This window comes from Callithrix jacchus, chromosome 1, assembly GCF_049354715.1.
Source record: "Callithrix jacchus isolate 240 chromosome 1, calJac240_pri, whole genome shotgun sequence".
Taxonomy (NCBI): domain Eukaryota; kingdom Metazoa; phylum Chordata; class Mammalia; order Primates; family Cebidae; genus Callithrix; species Callithrix jacchus.
In genome coordinates this window covers 101,272,415-101,292,769 of record NC_133502.1, presented here as the reverse complement: position 1 = coordinate 101,292,769, position 20,355 = coordinate 101,272,415, and the positions used below count along the sequence as shown (strand labels likewise).

Genomic DNA, 20,355 nt, shown 5'->3' with positions numbered 1-20,355 from the left:
CTACTAACAAAACAATACCATCAACAGATACTGCTAAATAAAAACTATTAATAAATAACTGTAATACCAGAGGCTTTTACTGTGTTTTTAATCTGTTTCAATTTTTCTTTTTAATCAGCAATGATAAGGAAACTAAACTGAATTAAGTGCTATCATCTGGGAGGTGCAAATGCAAACAAGGGGAAAGAAGTGATTGAAGAGCACTTCAGAAAGCTTGGTACATGCAAATCAGCAGGGCTTGATTACTGGCATCCCAGGACACTTAAGGAATTGGCAAATATAATTGCAAGACCACCAGCCTTTATGTTAGAAAATGAAGGTTGGACAGGAGATGGTCCTGACAAGTAGAATCAGCAGATGGAGTACCTGTTTTTTGAAACAGGGAAAAAGACAGCTGTAGTAATTATAGACTATTCAGCTTATCTTGGATACCTGGGAAGATACAAGAGCAAATCATCAAACAATCAATTTGCAACCACCTAGAAGAGTACAAGGTACTGGGTTGTAATCAACATGATTTCGTGAAGTGCAAATTATGCCACACCAATTTAATTTTATCTGTGATAGAGTGATGAGCCCGGCAGAAGAGGGGAAGGCTATATCTACAACTGGACTTCAATAAGGTTTTTTATTTTTATTTTTTATTTAAAACATTCCATCTCTGGGTATTTTCAGCATCAATCTTCTGAGAGGACTGGGTAGAACACTCAAAGTGGTAAAAACAAGGATTCTACTCCAGGCTGACATAGTTAGTAGTAGTTGTTATTTTTATTTTAATCAATTGATGCAGACAAAGGTGATAGTAGTGAAGATGTTGAGGTGAGAACATGGCATTCTCCATCATCTGTCATATTTATGAGAAATATGACAGAAAATAGGAGATCTTCTGTTCAGAAAATAGGAGGACCCATTTAAGAGGTCCAACAGCTAAGTAACATGAGATCCAGAAGTCAAGAACAGACAAAATAGTATAAGGGACATTACTAGAGAAATTATATAAGAAAATTTCCCAGAAAATGACATATTTTTACATGAAAATAACCCTCTAAGTGCCAACTGTGATAAACTGGAACAATAACCCACTTGGACATAATTTTGTAAAATTTTAGAACTCTAAGAATAAACAAAAGTTTTTGAAAGCTTCCAGAAGGAAAAATTAGGCCACCTGTAGAGGAATGTAAATTGAGCAGCCAAATTCTCGTTAACATCTCTGGCTGCTGGAAGATGACAGAGTAGTCCTTTGAGTTCTGGGGAAATTAACGTTGAAACTAATTTACATATCCAGCCTACCTATCCATCAACGGTGAGGGTAGAAAGTAGGTGTTTCATAGAAACCAGGACTTGTAAAATTTACTTGCAAGGATTCCTTTTTTAAGTTATTTGAGCATGTATTCCAGCAGGATGAAGAACTTATCCAAGAAAAAGTAAGGTATAAGGAATCTTTCTAACACAAGAAAGGAAAGTAGTGTGTGATTTAAAAAAAAAAAAAAAAAAAAAAAACCATCCATTTTGAAGTAGGAGGAAAAAGAGTTCCAAAGAGAAGGACTCTGGGACAAAATAATTTCATGCAGTCCATAGTGTTACTAGGTGAACAACAACAACAACCAAAGTTTCAGTTAAGATAAACTATACGTTTAGTCAATAAAGAAAAAGGCAATTAATAATTCCAGGAAAAAAAAAAACAAAAAGCTAATTGAGTATGTTATGGTCGAGTTTAAAAGAATAATGTATAATTTTCATGAATTAGGGAGTAGAAGAAAAAGATTAGTACATGGTGCTAAGACATTTTTCATTGAATATATGAAGGGTATGATGAACATATGAAGGATATGATACTGCCCTCATAGATAGGAAAATTGCACTACTATTATGCTACCTAGTTTAGCAGTGCACAATATTGATGTAGTCTTAATAATGTAACTACTTTTTGTTGTTTCACTACAGTCACCATCCTGTATATTAGAGCTGCAGAATCTATGCATCTTCTGAGTGAAAGTTCATCCTTTACAGTCAACTTAAGGACAAAGTGAGGAAGATCTTGGTTATGTCGCAAAAAAAAAGGCAAGCATTAATTTTCATGATATAAAAGTGAAGCTGACAAAAGGTGGGAAATAGAAAGTTAGGGAAATATGAAGAGAAGGATAGTATTATAGATACCTGCAACTTCTATGATCCAAAGTCAAGGATACTGACTCAAGTTTTTGGAATGAAAAATTGAGGTGTAACCTATTTAAAGTGAACGAGTAACCACAACAAAACTTGAAAATAATGTTGTAACTACCAAACATCGAAGGATTGGGAGGAAGAAGATAACATACATGAGCTAAATGCTTATCTTTTATACCTGGAGGCCATTAGATAGCCAAGAAATTGGAAAGAGGAGTGGTTTTTCCAAACACTTTCTATACAAAGCATGCATAATTCATGAGTAGTTTTTTTATAGGCAAATCTGTATAGTCATGGGGGTATAATCTCAGAGCACAGGTGCAGACAATCTCTGTAGCATAAGGACATATTGTGTTACAGATGATCTTGCAGCCATAGCATTTTTTTCCATTTCATTATCCATGCCCAGTTAGAAAATTGTATTTGCAAACTTAAAGTTGTATTTGCTTTAATACGCTCTTAAATTTTCCCAGAATTATCTTTAATATTTCACAGAGTACTGTCTCCAAAATTTAATAGCTTGGTACATGGCCATATGGCCTTTATATAGTGTTTTATTGTCTCTGACTTCTGTTCCAAAAGAATATATTTTCAGGATTCGGTTATTGTTCTCACTGAATTAAATGTTCACGGGTACTTGCTTCTAGATGACCTTGTTCTAGAATAAAAACTATCTAAACATTATAACTCTAAAAATTAAGATAATAGGCCAGGGTTGTGGCTCACACCTGTAATCTCAGTACTTTGAGAGGCTGAGGTAGGCAGACCATGTGAGCCCAGGAGTTTGAAACCATCCTGGGCAACAAAGTAAGACTTTATCTCTACAAAATGTTCTTATATATTTTTAAATTTTATTTTATTTTTTTATAATTGAGATGAGCTATGATCATACAGGGTGACATTAATTAATTTAAAATTAATTAATTTAAAATTACAATTCAAATTAAAGTAACAACATCAGCCAGGTGCAGTGGCTCACGCCTGTAATCCCAGCACTTTGGGAGGCCAAGGCAGGCAGATTACTTGTGGCCAACATAGTGAAATCCCATCTCCACTGAAAATACAAAAATTAGCTGAGCATGATGGTGGGCATCTATAATCCCAGCTACACAGGAAGCTGAAGCATGAGAATCACTTAAACTCAGGAGGTGGAGGTTGCAGTGAACTGAGATTGTGTCATTACACTCCTGCCTTGGCAACAGAGTGAGTGAGACTCCATCTAAAATATAAACTAAAATAAATAATGATAATAATAAATTAACAACATAAAAGCCAATTGAATCACTTCTAGATTTAAACTTACAAAACTTTTAAATAACAGCATGGTCTACAAGCCACTATTAAATGAGGAGAGGTGTAAATAAAACCTCACTGTAACTCAATAAGTAGGGTCTACCATAGTCAATTTGATAACATGTGGCGCCAATTTAGTACAGAGTTGATGAAATGACGAAGATGATCCTGCTGCCAAAGGACAGGAGCCAGTCACCAAAGTCATCATATCCAAATTCATGTTATCAAAGAGCATGTAATTCCAATTTCCATTGTATTTCTGATTACCTGCTAAAGTGACATACCTCATAGCCACAGAGATTAATACCTTGCCATTCTTACCGCTTTTTAGCTTTGAAATTGTGCAGCGTTGAAAAAAATTACTATTTTTTTTTTTTTTTTTTTTTGAGACAGAGTCTCACTCTTGTCACCCAAGCTGGAGTGCAGTGGTGTGATCTTGGCTCACTGCAACTTCTAACTCCCAGGTTCAAGTAATTCTCCTGCCTCAGCCTCCCAAGTAGCTGGAATTACAGGTGCCCACTCCCATGACCGGCTAGTTTTTGTATTTTTAGTAGAGACAGGGTTTCACCATGTTGGCCAGGCTGGTCTCGAACTCCTGACCTCGTAATCCACCTGCCTCTGCCTCCCAAAGTGCTGGGATTACGTGAGCCACTGGGCCCGGCCAAAAAATTTTTTCAGAGGTGGGATCTCATCATGTTGTCCATACTGGTCTTAAATGCCTGGGCTCAAGTGATCCTCCTACCTCAGCCTCCTGAAGCATTAGGATTATAGGTGTAAGTCACTGTGCCTGGCCACAGCTGGGACTTTCTTAATAGTCCATTTATACTACTTCAGATATTTATTATTGTTTGTTTGTTTTTGAGACAGGCAACAGAGCAAGGCAAACAAACAAATAAATAATATTATTCTTCGTTTGCCTTGCTCTGTAGCCTGAGTGCAAGTGGTATGATCAGGGCTCACTGCAGCCTTTACCTCCCAGGCTCATGTGATCCTCCCACTTCAGTCTTTCAAGTAGCTGGGACCACGAGCACATACTACCATGCCTAGCTGATTTTTTTTTTTTTTTTTTTTTTTTGGTAGAGATAGTGTCCCTCTATGTTGCCCAGGCTGGTCTCCAACTCCTGCACTCAAGCAATCCTCCTGCCTCAGCTTCCTAAAATGCTGGGATTACAGGCATGAGTCGTACCACTCTTAGCCTTGTTATTCCAATTTATGTAAAATATGAGCATATCATAAAAAAGTATTTATTTTAAAAGTTTTGGGTGAGAGAGCCTGTTTACAACTAGAAAAACTAAAAGCAAAAATGTTTAACAGAAAGTCTTCACACAAACCCACAGTTAACATCATAATGTATGGGGTAAAGTTGAAAAGATGGACCCACAAAGCCGCCGCCGCCGCCGCGATGGGGCTGAGGAGTCCGCCCGCCTTGGGTCCTCATCCCGCCAGCAATTATGCCCGGCCGCGCCCGCCCTCCACGCCCTCCCACCGCAGGACCATGAGGCCGCGCTCGGGCGGGCGCCCAGGGGCCCCGGGCCGCCGCCCCCGCGGCCTCCGGTGTCCCAGCCTGCCGCCGCTGCAGCTGCTGCTCGGACTGCTGCTGGCGGCCGCGGGGCCCGGCGCGGCGCGGCGCGGCGCGGGCCAAGGAGACAGCGTTCGTTGAGGTGGTGCTGTTCGAGTCGAGCCCAAGCTGCGACTACACCACCTACACCACCGGCCTCACTGGCCGCTTCTCGAGGGCCGGGTCCACGCTCAGCGCTGAGGGCGAGATCGTGCAGATGCACCCACTGGGCCTATGTAATAACAACGACGAAGTGGACTTGCATGAATACGGCTGGGTAGGAGTGGTGAAGCTGGAATAGCCAGAATTGGACGTGAAACCGTGCCTAACTGCCCTAGGCAAGAAGACCCATCTGGAACTTGCATCAGTTGGTCTGTCCTACTCAGGGTAGAGACTCCTGTGCAAGAAGATCCTGGGGACTCCTGTGGCGTAGAGGCCAAAGGCCTGGACCCAAAGGCTGAGCAAGCAGTACAGCGGGGAGCCACTGTGGTCATCTTTGATGTATCTGAAAACCCAGAAGCTATTGACCAGCTGAAACAGGACTTGGAAGACCTGCTCAAGAGGCCGGTGGTGTATGTGAAGGGTGCAGATGCCATTAAGCTGATGACCACAGTCAACAAGCAGAAAGTAGCTCGAGCAAGGATCCAGCACCACACTCCTCGACAACCCACTTTTAACATGGGGGTTTTCCTAGCTTTCTTCGTCATGGTCTCCTTGGTCTGCCTCATCCTCCTTGTCAAAATCAAGCTGAAGCAGTGACGCAGTCAGAATTCCATGAACAGGCTGGCCGTGCAGGCTCTGGAGAAGATGGAAACCAGAAAGTTCAACTCCAAGAGCAAGGGACGCCGGAGGGGAGCTGTGGGGCCCTGGACACACTCAGCAGCAGCTCCACGTCTGACTGTGCCATCTGCCTGAAGAAGTACATTGACGGAGAGGAGCGGCGGGTCATCCCCTGTACTCACCGGTTTCATAGGAAGTGCGTGGACCCCCAGCTGCTGCAGCACAACACCTGCCCCCACTGTCGGCACAACATCATAGAACAAAAGGGAAACCCAGACGCCGTGTGTGTGGAGACCAGCAACCTCTCACGTGGTCGGCAGCCGAGGGTGACCCTGCCGGTGCATTACCCCGGCCGCGTGCACAGGACCAACGCCATCCCGGCCTACCCCACGAGGACAAGCATGGACTCCCACGGGAACCCCGTCACCTTGCTGACCGTCGACCAGCAAGGGGAGCAGAGCCTCTTTTCCCCGCAGACCTCCGCCTACGTCCGCAGCTACCCACCCCTCCAACTGGACCACAGCCTGGCTGCTCACCGCTGTGGCCTGGAGAACCCGGCCTACTCTACCCAGCCCATCCCTTCCGCAGGCCCAAGTTGAGCAGCCGCAGCTTCTCCAAGGCAGCTTGCCTCTCCCAGTACGAGACCATGTACCAGCACTACTACTTCCAGGGCCTCAGCTACCCGGAGCAAGAGGGGCAGCCCCTGCCTAGCCTCGCATCCCGAGGCCCGGCACGTGCCTTTCTTCCGAGTGGCAGCGGCAGCCTGCTGCTCCCCACCGTAGTGCACGTGGCCCCGCCCTCCCACCTGGAGAGCGGTAGCACGTCCAGCTTCAGCTGCTATCACGGCCACCGCTCGGTGTGCAGTGGCTACCTGGCCGACTGCCCGGGCAGCGACAGCAGCAGCAGTAGCAGCAGCAGCAGCAGCTCCAGTCAGTGCCACTGTTCCTCCAGTGATTCTGTGGTAGACTGCACTGAGGTCAGCAACCAGGGCGTGTACGGGAGCTGCTCCACCTTCCGCAGCTCCCTCAGCAGCGACTATGATCCCTTCATCTACCGCGCCAGTGAGGCGGGGGGCTCAGGCCGGGGGCCTGCACTGTGCTTCGAGGGTTCCCCGCCACCTGAGGAGCTCCCTGCGGTGCACAGTCACGGTGCTGGGCGGGGCGAGCCTTGGCCAGGCCCTGCCTCTCCCTCGGGGGATCAGGTGTCCACGTGCAGCCTGGAGATGAACTACAGCAGCAACTCCTCCCTGGAACACAGGGGGCCCAATAGCTCTACCTCAGAAGTGGGGCTCGAGGCTTCTCCTGGGGCCGCCCAGGACATCAGGAGGACCTGGAAGGGGGGGCCACGAGGGGCCATCATGTGCCTGCTGCTGCGAGCCCCAGCCCTCCCCACCCGGGCCTAGCGCCACAGCAGCTGGCAGCAGCACCTTGTTCCTGGGGCCCCACCTCTTAGAGGGCTCTGGCCCCGCGGGTGGGGAGCCCCAGCCAGGAAGCTCCCAGGGCCTGTACGGCCTTCATCCCGACCATTTGCCCAGGACAGACGGGGTGAAATATGAGGGCCTGCCCTGCTGCTTCTATGAAGAGAAGCAGGTGCCACGTCGCGGCAGAGGGGGCAGCGGCTGCTACACTGAGGACTACTCGGTGAGTGTGCAGTACACGCTCACCAAAGAGCCCCCGCTCGGCTGCTAAGCGGGGGCCCGAGATCTGAGCCAGCGCATCCCCATCATTCCGGAGGATGTGGACTGTGACCTGGGCCTGCCCTCGGACTGCCAACGAACCCACAGCCTCGGCTCCTGGGGTGGGACACAGGGCCCAGATGCCCCATGGCCCCATAGGGGCCTGGGAGCAACCTGGGAAGAGGAGCGGGCTCTGTGCTGCCAGGCTAGGGCCCTGCTGTGGCCTGGCTACCCTCCAGAGGAGGCAGGTGCTGCCAGGGCCAGCCTCCCCAGTGCCCTCCAGGACACTCAGGAGTCCAGCACCACGGCCACTGAGGCTGCAGGACCGAGATCTCGCTCAGCAGACAGCAGCAGCACAGAAGCCTGAGTTCAGAAGGAACTCTTAGCTGGAAATTGGGAACTGTATGGAAACTCCAAACTGACTTCCTTCAAAAAACAAAAACAAAAAATTTTTTTAGCTTTGACAAACACACAAAAGTGGTAATAAAGAGAGACCTCCTTCTCAACCCAAAATGTGAGCCCCCTGTGGCAAAATCACCCCCTACCCCATTAACAAATCAACAGACAAAATTCTCCGAGTCCTTTGCCTCTTTTGATAACATGCTCTGTACTGTAAAGTATGTGTGCTTGGGGTTCTGAGGTGTGGGATTGAGTTCTGTTTTTTTTTTTTTAAGATGTTGTATGTAAATGTAAAAAGTTATTTAAATATATATTTTAAAGAACTCTAAAAAAACGTTGAAAAGATTTTCTCTAAGATCTGGATCAAGATAAGGATGTCCACTTTCATCACTTTTATTCAACTTAGTCCTAGAACTGCTAGTCAAAGTAATTAGGCAAGAGAAAGAAAAGGCACCCAAATTGGAAAGGAGGAAGTCAAATTGTCCCAGTTTGCAAATGACATGGTATTATGTATAGAAAACCCTAATGATTCCACCAATAAAAAAAAAAAACTGTTAGAACCAGTAAATCAAATTAGTAAAGTTGCAGGATGCAAAATCAACATACAAAAATCAGTAGTTTTTTTTTTTATGCCCATCATGAACTATCCAAAAAAGAAATTAAGGAAACAATCCAATTTATAATAACTAATATATATATATATATATATATATGTCCGCATATAAACATAAAATCTAGGAATACATTTAACCAAGAAGGTAACGTATCTCTACAATGGAAACTATAAAACACTGATGAAAGAAATTGAAGAGGATACAAATAAATAGAAAGGTATTCTGTGTTCATGGATTGAAAGAATTAATATTGTTAAAATGTACATACTACCCAAAGTGTTCTACAGATTCAGTGCAATTCCTGTCAAAATTCCAATGACATTCTTCACAAAAATAGAAAAAAATAATTCTAAAATTTGTATGGAACCACAAAAGTTCCCAGATGTCCAAAGCATTCTTGAACAAAAAGAACAAAGCTGACGTCACACTACCTTATTTCAAAATATACTGTACAAAGCTATCATAACCAAAACAGCGTTGTATCTTTATGTCTGTGCATAAAAATAGGCACATAAACCAATGCCACTAAATAGGAAACACAGAAATAAATCTACATGCAGCCAACTAATTTTCTGTAGTGATACCAAGAATATACCTTGGAAAAAGGATAGTGTCTTCAATAAATGATGCTGGGAAAACTGAACATCCATATACAGAAGAATGAAACTAGACCTCCACTTCTCACCATATACAAAAACCAACTCAAAATGGATTAAAGACTTAAATGTAAGATCTGAAACTATAAAACTACTGGGAAAAACCATAAGGGAAATACTCCATGACATCGATCTGGGCAAAGTTTTTTTTGGACAAGAACTGAAAAACACAGACAGCAAGGTGGCTCATGCCTGTAATCCCAGAACTTTGGGAAGCCACGGCAAGTGGATCACCTGAGATCAGGAGTTCAAGATCAGCCTGGCCAACGTGGCAAAACTCCATCTCTACTTAAAATACAAAAAAATTAGCCAGGCATGGTAGTAAGTTCTTGTAATCCCAACTACTTGGGAGGCTGTGGCACAAAAATCGCTTGAATCTGGGAGATGGAAGTTGCAGTGAGCCAAGATTATGCCATTGCACTCCAGCCTGAGTGACTGAGTGAGACTCCCTCTCAAAAAAAAAAAGCATAAGCAACAAAAGCAAAACTGGACAAGTGGGATTACATCAAACCAAAAAGCTTCTGCACAGCAAAGGAAACAATCAACAGAATGAAAAGGCAACCTAAAGAATGGGAGAAAATATTTACAAACTGTGCATCTGACAAGAAGTTAATGCAAAATATATAAGGAATTCAACTCAATAGCAAAAACCAAATAATCCAATTTAAAAATGGGCAAAAGACCTTAATAGACCCTTTCAAAAGAAGACACACAAATGGCCACTAGGTATAGGAAAAATGTAGGTCGAGCACTGTGGCTCACACCTGTTATCCCAGCACTTTCGGAGGCTGAGGTGGGTGGATCATGAGATCAAGTGATCGAGACTATCCTGGCCAACATGGTGAAACCCCACTCTACTAAAAATACAAAAATTAACCAGATATGGTGGTGCATGCCTGTAGTCCCAGCTACTTGGGAGGCTGCGGCAGGAGAATTGCTTGAACCAGGGAGGCAGAAGTTGCAGTGAGCCAAGATCGTGCCACTGCACTCCAGCTTGGCAACAGAGTAAGACTCCATCTCAAAAATAAGCAGAAAAGAAAGAAAGAAAGAAACAAACAAACAAATGCTCAACATCACTAATCATCAGGGAAATGCAAATCAAAACCACGATGAGATGTCACTTTATACTTGTCAAAATGACTATTACCAAAAAGACAATAAACAACAAATATTAGTGTGAATGTGGAGAAAATGGAACCCTTCTACATTGTTGGTAGGAATGTATATAGCTATTATGGAAAACAGCATAGCAGTCCTCAAAAAGTTAAAAATAGAACTACCAAATGACTCATTAATTCCACTAGTGGCTATTTATCCAAAGGAAATAAAATCAGTATGTTGAAGAGACACATTTGCACTCCCATGTTTATTGCAGCAGTATTCTCATTAAACAAGATATGGAATCAACCTGATATACCACATAAACAGAATTAAAAACAAAAATCACATGATCATCTCAGTAGATGTAGAAAAAGCATTCAACAAAATCTTATATATATATATAAATATATATAAAATAAATAAATATAATATATAAATACATATAAATTATATATATAAATAGATATAAATTTTATATATAAAATTCTCAGGAAAATCGGCATACAAGGGACATACTTCAATGTAGTAACATCTATGACAAACCTACAGCCAACATAATAATGAATGGGGAAAAATTGAAAGCATTCCCTCTGAGAACTAGAACAAGGATGCCCACTCTTACCACTCCTCCTCAGCATAGTAATGGAAGTCCTAGCTGGAGCAATCAGACAAGATCATTGACCTTGAAAACCCTAAAGACTCCTCCAGAAAGCTCCTAGAATTGATAAAAGAATTCAGCTAAGTTTCCAGATACAAGATTAATGTACACAAATCAGTAGCTCTTCTATACACCAATGGCGACCAAGTGGATAATCAAATAAGAAACTCAACCCCTTTTACAATAGCTGCAAAAAAAAAAAAAAAAAAAAAAGAAAAGAAAAGAAAAGAAAGAAAAGAAAAAGCAATCGATGTAACCGAGGAGGCAAAAGACCTATACAAGGAAAACTACAAAATACTGCTGAAAGAAATCATAGATGACACAAACAAATGGAAACACATCCCATGCTCATGGATAGGTAGAATCAGTATTGTGAAAATGACCATATTGCCAAAAGCAATCTACAAATTCAATGCAATCCCCATCAAAATACCACCATCATTCTTCACAGAACTATAAACAATTCCAAAATTCATATGGAACGAAAAAAGAGCCCACATAGCCATAGCAAGACTAAGCAAAAAGAATAATTCTGGAGGCATCACATTACCTGATTTCAAACTACACTATAGGGCCATAGTCACCAAAACAGCAGTTACCAGTATAAAAATAGGGACATAGACTAAAGGAACAGAATAGAGAACCCAGAAATAAATGCAAACATTTACTGCCAACTGATCTTCGACAAAGCAAACAAAAACAAGTGGAGAAAGGACACCCTTTTCAACAAATGGTGCTGGGATAACTGTCTAGCCACATGTAGGAGAATGAAACTGGATCCTCATCTGTCACTTTATACAAAAATCAACTCAAGATGGATCAAAGACTTAAATCTAAGACCTGAAACTAAAAATTCTAGAAGATAACGTTTGAAAAACCCTTCTAGACATTAGCTCAGGCAAGGATTCCATAACCAAGAATCCACAAGCAAATGCAACAAAAACAAAGATAAGTAGCCGGGACTTAATTAAACTAAAGAGCTTTTGCACGGCAAAACAAACAAAACAAGAACAACAACAACAACGAAAACAGTCAAAAGAGTAAATAGACAACCCACAGAGTGGGAGGAAATCTTTACAATCTATACATCTTACAAAGGGCTAATATCCAGCATCTACAACAAACTCAAATCAGTAAGAGAAAAAGAAACAATCCCATCAAAAAGTGGGCTAAGGACATGAATAGGCAGTGCTCTAAAGAAGATGCACAAATGGCCAAAAAGCATATGAAAAATGCTCAACATCATTAATGATCAGGGAAATGCAAATCAAAACCACAATGTGATACCACCTTACTCCTGGAAGAATGGCCATAATCAAAAAATCAAAAAACAGTAGATGTTGGCATGGATGCAGTGAACAGGGAACACTTCTACACTGCTGGTGGGAATGTAAATTGGTACAGCCACCATGGAAAACAGTGTGGAGATTCCTTAAAGAAATACAAGTAGAACTATTATTTGATCCAGCAATCCCATTACTGGGTATCTCTACCCAGTGGAAAATAAGTCGTTACATGAAAAAGATGTTTGCATATACGCATGTTTATAGCAGCACAATTTGCAATTGCAAACTAGTGGAACCAACCCAAATGCCCATCAATCAACAAGTGGATAAATAAACTGTGGTATATTTATATATTTATACAATGGAATACTACTCAGCCATAAAAAGGAATAAATTAATGGCATTTGCAGCGACCTAGATAAGATTGGAGACTATTATTCTAAGTGGAGTAACTCAGGAATGGAAAACCAAACATCATATGTTCACACTGATATGTGGGAGCTAAGCTATGAGGACACGAAGGAATAAGAATGATACAATGGACTCTGGGAAGGGTGGGAGGGAGACGAGAGATAAAAGATACAAATAGGGTGTAGGATATATTGATTGGGTGATGGGTGCACCAAAATCTCACAAATCACCACTAAAGAACTTACTCATGTAACCAAATACCACCTGTACCCCAATAACTTATGGAAAATTTAAAATAAAAACAACTAAAATCAGTATGTTGAAGAGATATATCTGTACTCCCATGTTTATTGCAGGACTATTCACATTTACCAAGAATCAGCCTAAGTGTCCAACAACAGGTGAATGGATCAAGAAAATGCAGTGTATATACTCAATGAAATGCTATTCCTCAATAAAAAAGAATGAGATCCTGTTATTTGTGGCAACATGAATGAACCTGGAGGTCTTTGTGTTAACTGAAATAAGCCAGGTACAGAAAGACAAATATCACATCATTTCACTGATTTGCAGAATTTCAGAAAGCTGATGTCATAGAAATACAGAGTAGCATAGTGGTTACCAGAGGATGAGGAGGGGTGAGCGGGTGGGGGGCATGAGGAGAGACTGATCAATAGATACAAAATTGCAGACAGGAAGAACAAGTTCTGGTGTTCTGTTGCACAGTAGGATGACCATAGTTAACAATATAACAATATTGCATTGTGTTTTTCAAAGTAACTAGACAAAATAATTTTGAATGTTCTCACCACAAAGAAATGATAAATGTTTGGGCTGATGGATATGCTAATTACTCTGATTTGATCATCACACAATGTATACGTATACATGTATTGAAATGTCACTCTGTACCCCATAAATATGTATAATTATATGTAAATTAGAAATGAAATAAAACATTAAAAAAGTCTTCACAGGAAATGGGACTGGCAGTGGAAATCATAAGCTTCTCTATACAGTTTCATCTATACCATTTAATTAATTATAAATGCACTTATGACTGTAATGTAATTGTATTATTTACTATATGCTGTCATTTGTGCCATAGCAGTTGCCTTTATTAATATTTCTCAAAGGGTGGTCCATGTAACACTTGCTAAAAATGCAGATTCCATGATTCCAAACACAACCCTACTGAATCTGATTACCTTCACTGGGGCCCAGGGATCTGCATGCGAACCACTGCAAGTGAACAATAATTCTTTTCAAGATCCTTTAATGTATGCCACCTCTTGAACATACAATAGCTAAGAAAATCTGTTAAGTTTTAAAATTCATGACAATGGCTGGTTTCTTAATTATGTAGGGAGAAACATTTTGAGACTGTCTTTGCACCTTGTTTTGCTGGGGATCATTTTTTCTCATTCCCATGACTGCAGGAATATTGATCTCAGTGTTACTTTGACCATTAATGAATTACGATGGCAATAAGCAAAGATGCACACCTCTAGCCTCCTGGGAGCTTAATCTTCTGCTACAACATTTGCATTTGTAAGTCAGCACCTGTGTAATCTATATTCTATTTGTTATTCTCCTTTAATTACATATTGGTAGTGGTCCATTTGCAGGCTGAGAGCAACCAACTGGAGCTTCAAAAAGATTATTAAAATATTGACTTTAAATTAGAAAGCCAAAAAGGAAACAAGACAGGGTTTGTCTCTACCCATTCTGGTATGATGGTTCAGGAACAATTATTTCCTTTCGTCTCAAGAAAAGTTTCAAGAATTGTGCAAGGAACTTCTATATGCACTTTACATTCATTCTTTACTTAAATCTTGCCCAACTTGCTGTCTTGCTTTGTATCTATGTAAGCCATAGTTCAAATGTAAATTCAGATTTTCTCAATTGTTCCAGTGATGTCCCAATAATTGTTTTTTTCCACAAAAATATATTTAATAAACTTGTTATATAAAAGCAAACACTTAACACTGTTAACATTTCATCAACAGTTCAAACTCACTGATAACTGGGAGTAGCTTGTATTCTGGAAGACTTCCTAAGCTAAAAGTTTATTTACATATTTACGACACATGTATATGTAACTGAAGAACTACTTCAAATAATGTTGAAATTCACAGAATTCTAGAGATTTATAGTTATAGTTTAGAAGTATCACCAATTTGTATGCAATCAAATGTACAGCACTAATTATGAAAAGTGTTTTAACAACTATTAATCCAAAAGGGGAGAAAAATTACGAAGGAAATACACGGTTTTAAAGTCCTGTGACAAATACTTAGAAGATTAAAAAGTAATAATATAAAATTGATTTAATGACCAACATTTTTTTTGAATCCCTGATTGTCATTTTTGGTAGCTCAACCCAGTCTGTCAGAAGGCAGTAGGCTATGCTGTCAGGAACTCTCCACTGTCTCATCAGAGCCATGCTAAATGCAGTAACAGCCCTGGCTGAAAATACGGAAGTTGATTTTAGCAACTTTGAGCTTCTACACACCTTCCTCAAACAGGCTAAGTACTTATGCTTATATGTACTCCTGAAAGATTAAAATGCCCATCACCCATTCATAATAAAAAGTATTTTCTCAACATGCTTTCAAAAGGTTCCTATGTTTCTATTTCTTTATTTCTTATTTTTTGAGACAAGGTCTAGCTCTCTCACCCAGGCTGCAGTGCAAGTGGTACAATCTTGACCCTGCAGCCTCTGCCTCTCCGGCTCAAGCCATCCTCTGACCTCAGCCTCCCAAGTAACTGAGACTACAGAAACATACCATCATACCTGGCTAATTTTTTTTTGTATTTTTTGTAGAGATGGGGTTTCACCATGTTGCCCAGGCTGGTCTCAAACTGGTGAGCTCAAGAGATCCATCGACCTCGGCTTCCCAAAGTGCTCGGATTACAGGTATCAGCCACCACGTCCCCCAGCTGGGTCCCTTACTTTGGAGGAGGGAAGACAAACAGACATCATATATAAATATTTATTACAATAAGGTTTTAAATCCTATTTTATATTTAAACTACCTCATGGTAATATTTAAACCATCCCTTTCCAGAAAATATTTCATACTAGAGTGGTAAACATTTTTTTTAAAATACTGCAGATTCTTTTTTTTTTTTTAAAGAAAGGTACTACTGCCATAAGAAGTTAACAAGTGATAATTTCCTATTTAACATCTGTTCATAATGACATTTCCTGCTGCATTTTTTCCATCAAGAATACCAAAGCAGTTTCCTAATATGTAACACTTGAAAGTGTTTGCCATATTGGCTCTTCAAATGATAGACTAATTTTTCTTGTTCAATAAAAGAAACTTTCTAATAACAAAATACATGTAAAGTTAGAATTTTATAATTTCCACAAAGGAAGCTGTGTTTGTTAACCAAAGTACTTGTTTGCTATTTTCTATCTGTGAAAATATTTTAAAGCTCTTATAAAACTTAAATTTTATTTTTTAAAAAATCAGCTCAAAAATTTTTTTCATGTTGTTGGGCATACCACTGCTGTCTCTGCTTTCGGTTTTCCAACTCTGTAAGAAGAGCTTGTCTGTATGCTTCATACATCTTAACAATCTGCTCCAATTCTTTCATGAAGAGCGACTTTAGCATTCCCTGGTATGTATCCAGGTCAGCCAGCTGGAAGAGTTCCCACTGCAGGATGTGGTCATATTTCACAGTGGCTCGAGCATACACCTGAAGCCAGTCAGGAATTTCTGCAGTATGATATGGATTTGCAGGTACCAGAAGGGACTAATTTCTTTCAGTTTGCTGTGGCTGGTAAGTGACAGGAGGTGGCTGATCATACTGAGGTACACTAGGAGCAAAGGGATGCCTATACTGAGCCTTCTTATTTGTGTGATCTACATAATAGTTTCCAAATTCTGATGACTCAACTCGCTCCCATCCTGGAAGAAGGCCTTCTCGCTCAAGAGGTTGGCTCCAGTGAGTTGTATTTGTGTGATGATCTATATAGTATTTTCTCCCTTTCATTGTCCAGTCCACAGACCAGCCAGGAGGAAGGGGTAAATCTTCAGAACCTGGTTAGTCAAATTTCCTAAAGATGTAGTAGCAACTCTCCCAATACCTGAAGCATGCCTCCCCTGATTCTGAGGCATTCTTTGGAAGAAATCATGGTTGTATTCATAATATCTGTATTCTTCATGTGTACGATCTCCAAGTGGCCGCTTTCTCTGACCATCAAGAAAATTGTCTGAATAATAATATCGGGAACCAGAGTCTCCATTTTCAACAGCAAAATTAACTTCCGTTACAAATGACTGAGAAGAGCCATACTCTCTAGGGACATCTGCTAGACTTCTGGCAAGATAAGAAGGTGCAGCTAATCTGTTGCTTTCTCTTCTCATTATTTCATGAGGTATTCTTTGAATTGGAGTTCTAAGGAAACTCTGGTTTCTTCAAACTACCCCATCTCCAGAAGCTGAAAAGGCATTAGGGCTTGAATCTGGAAGACAGATATCAGTTCGTTTGGGAATTGTTGGACCATGCCGGATGAATAAAGGCATAAGATCTTCTCAACTCTGCATCCGGCAGCAAGACTAAGGAATTCTGCCCCAGAATTCGCACAACTTGCAGCACGGTCGAGAGATACCCGCAATGTTTGCAAACATAAGACACATCACCACGCATTCCGAAGCAGAGGCGACGTCTCCTTCTTCACGTACTTCCCCTGCACCTCGGCCGGCTTGGACACTTCGTTTTTGGTTTTCTTTCGGGACAGCATCCTTCACCACGAGGCCCGAGGCCACGCTGAGCTGCCTCCCTAGAGTTCGGCGCCGCCGCCACCTCCGCCTGCGCCGCCGACTCCTTCCCTCCCGAGCCGCCGCCTCCGCCTCCGCCTCCCCCTCCGCCGCCCTCTGTCCTGAGTCCGGGGTTGCCCGCAGGGACTGCCGCATGTTCAGGGCGCTAAGCGCGCTGGCCGCAGCTCAGTCACTGGTCAGTTCCTTCCCGGAAGTCGGCCCGTTCTGCGACGCTGCCCGGGGACGCCGTGAGGAGAGCCCAGCGACACCGGGCCAGGGCCACGGTCCACCACGGGCCGCCGACCCCAATAATTAATTGTAAACTAATTTTTCCCCAGGTTAGAATCCAGTCTAGGATCATGCCTTGTACTGAGTTGCCACGTCTCCTTTGTTTCCTTTAATATGGAGAAATTTTTCGGCAGTTAGTTTTCTTAACTTGATTTTCTTTTTTTTTTTTTGGAGATGGAGTCTTGCTCTGTCGCCCAGGCTGGAGTGCAGTGGTGCTATCTCGGCTCCCTGCAACCTCCGACTCCCGGGTTCAAGCCATTTTCCTGCCTCAGCTTCCTGAGTAGCTGGTACTGCAGGCATCTGTCACTATGCCCAGCTAATTTTTGATATTTTTAGTAGAGATGGGATTTCACCATGTTGGCCAGGCTGGTCTCAAACTCTTGGCCTCAGGGTATCCACCTGCCTTGTCTTCCCAAAGTGCTGGGATTACAGATGTGAGCCACAGCGCCCGGCCTTCATTTGACATTTTAAAATGTCACTGGTCTAATATTTTCTGTACACCAATACTCTTTTTTTTCTTTTTTTTTTTTTGGTAGAGGGCCCTTCCTTCTGGGTTTGACTGAGATTTCATCATGTTTAAACTTAAGTTATGTAGGTCATGTTACAAACTTAGGTTATGTAGGTCTGCTGTAATGATATTGTGTCCTTGTTAGTGCAGTATATTTCAGGGGGCACATGATGTCCATGTGTCTCAACATTGGTGATGTTATTTTTAAATCATCTGGTTAAGGTGTTTTGACACTTGAACCTGGGAGGCGGAGGTTGCAGTGCACGGAGATCGTGCCATTGCACTCCAGCTTGGGTGACAAGAGTGAAAGTACATCTCAAAAAGAAAAAAAAAAAAGAAATTTGACTTTTAAGAGTCTATGATTAGGCTATAATGTGAAGCAGACTAAAATTTCTTCAAAAATATGTTTATTTTTATTAACCATTACAATTGGAAAAAATCTAAATATTCAACAGAAGATGATTGTTTACAAAATTATGGTACAGTCACTTAATGGTACATTATGCAGCCATTAAAAATTATAGTTACTGGTGAATGTGGTGGCTCACTCCTGTAATCCCAGTGCTTTGGGAGGCTGAGGTGGGAGGATAGCTTGAGGCCAGGAGTTTGAAACCAGGCTAGGCAACAAAGCAAGCAATCACATCTCTATTAAAAGTTTTTTGGGGTTTTTTTTTTTTTGAGACAGAGTTTCGCACTAGTTACCCAGGCTGGAGTGCAATGGCACAATCTTGGCTCACTGCAACCTCCGCCTACTGGGTTCAAGCAATTCTCCTGCCTCAGCCTCCCAAGTAGCTGGGACTACAGGTGCATGCCACCATGCCCAGCTAATTTTTTTTTTTTTTTTGTATTTTTAGTAAAGACAGGGTTTCACCATGTTGACCAGGATGGTCTCAATCTCTTGACCTCGTGATCCACCTGCCTTGGCCTCCCAAAGTGCTGGGACTATAGGCGTGAGCCACCACGCCCTGCCAAAAAAGTTTTTTTTTTTTTTTTTTTTTAATGAGCTGGGTACCATGGTATGCACCTATAGTTCCAACTACTTGGAAGATTAAAACAGGAGGATCACTTGAGCCCAGAAGTTTGTAGTGAACTATGAGCTGGGTACCATGGTATGCACCTATAGTTCCAACTACTTGGAAGATTGAAGCAGGAGGATCACTTGAGCCCAGAAGTTTGAGGTTGTAGTGAACTATGATCATGCCATAGCACTCCAGCCTAGCCTGGGCAATAAAGTGAGACCCTGACCTGTCTCTTAAAAAATATTACAATCATATTAATTTTAAAGCTACAAAGCAAGATGTTAAACTGCCTACAGTAAATGCAGAATTACATACAGAATGGCCTTGCCATGTAAAAATATTGACAGATAGGGAGCTAGACAGAGATAAATGTATCAGGAAGGTAGTCATGCTCACAATTAGTAAAAGCCATAAAAATATTTCTTTTCTTCTACCTTCTGTATCTTTCTGATTTTTCTTATAAATGGGATGTACTAAATATATTCCTTATATATTTTTAAGAGTGATTTAAAAATATCTGTTTCATTTTCTATGTCACTCCTGACATAACAATTTATCAATTAAGTTAGCTTATTTTAGATGTTAAAAGACTAAGAGCCATATAGTTAAATGCAATGACACACACAGTTTTAAAAGTCACATTATAAACAACTGGAGTTAGCTGAGTGTGGGCTAGGTGTTAGATGATATTAGGGGATTATTTTTGAAGATATGTTAATTTGAATAGTTACAATGTCTATAATTTATTTTTGAAAATCAGTGAAAATATGTGTAAAGGAAATATTTAAAAATTAAGGAAAGACATATAAAATATTCAAAATGATCAAGAGTAATTGGATAGGAAAAAGGATGGGCCAGGTGAGATGTGGCTCACGCCTGTAATCCCAGCATTTTGGGATGCTGAGGTGGGTGGATCATCGCAGGTCAGGAGTTCAAGAACAGCCTGGCCAACATGGTGAAACTGGTCTCTACTAAAAATACAAATATTAGCCAGGTGTGGTGGTAAGGGCTTGAACTCCCAGCTACTCAGCAGGCTGAGACAGGAGAATCACTTGAACCTAGGAGGGGAGGTTCCAGTGAGCTGAGATTGAGCCACAGTACTCCAGCCTGGGCGACAGAGTGAGACCCTGTCTTAAAAAAAAAAAGAAAGAAAAGACACAAGCATTAACCA

The 20,355-nt window shown here is 41.4% G+C and overlaps 2 pseudogenes; one reads left to right on the top strand and one right to left on the bottom strand.

Moving 5' to 3' along the window:
- The first annotated feature begins 4,954 nt into the window (after window positions 1-4,954).
- LOC100386230 (E3 ubiquitin-protein ligase ZNRF3-like) lies at window positions 4,955-8,139 on the top strand (annotated as a pseudogene).
- A 7,896-nt stretch (window positions 8,140-16,035) lies between these two features.
- Window positions 16,036-17,360, bottom strand: LOC103787220 (protein salvador homolog 1 pseudogene; annotated as a pseudogene).
- Between the last annotated feature and the right edge of the window lie 2,995 nt (window positions 17,361-20,355).